A 745-nucleotide genomic window follows, 5' to 3' on the forward strand; every position below is an offset into this window, starting at 1 on the left:
TCTCCCATTGAATTCAAATTTACAATCTTTTATACATAATTTAATTGATTCTATTAAAGTGTGTTTGGAGAATGGTAGATTCAATTGTCTATTATCTAATGTTTTAGATAAAAATTCCAACATGTCATCAATAGGTACTTTTGTGAATAGTGAGACTACATCAAAACTGACAAGCCTACAGGTACTGTTGATCTGTACTTCATTCAGTTTGTTAATCAAGTCTACATTATTTTTTATATTTGAATATGAGAGGGTGCCAACTAAAGGATTGAGGATATTCACAAGGTACTTAGATAATTTATATGCTGCTGAACCTACAGAGCTAATTATTGGCCTAGCTGGATAATTTGGCTTATGAGTTTTAATAGTTCCATACATATATGGCAATGTTGGTGATATTGTACAAACCTTTATATGTAAAGAGATTTGTAAGCTATATAAAAAAACATTAACCACTTAATGTAGAATTGAATGTATTGTGAATAATTAACGTCGGTGTGAAATTAATATTTAGACCTAAGCTACCATTCATTAAAGGAAACAATTATTTTATATAGTATGCATAAGTATATTGGCACTATATAGTGTTATGCTAGATATAAGTATTGATATATACATGATTATATGTTTATGATATTAATGTTTATACATATAAATGTATATATGCATATGTATGTATGTGTATATATGTATATATGTATATATGTATGTGTATATATATGTATATATGTATGTGTATGTATAT

The sequence above is a fragment of the Palaemon carinicauda genome, chromosome 16 (assembly GCF_036898095.1).
Source record: "Palaemon carinicauda isolate YSFRI2023 chromosome 16, ASM3689809v2, whole genome shotgun sequence".
Classification (NCBI taxonomy): Eukaryota; Metazoa; Arthropoda; class Malacostraca; order Decapoda; family Palaemonidae; genus Palaemon; species Palaemon carinicauda.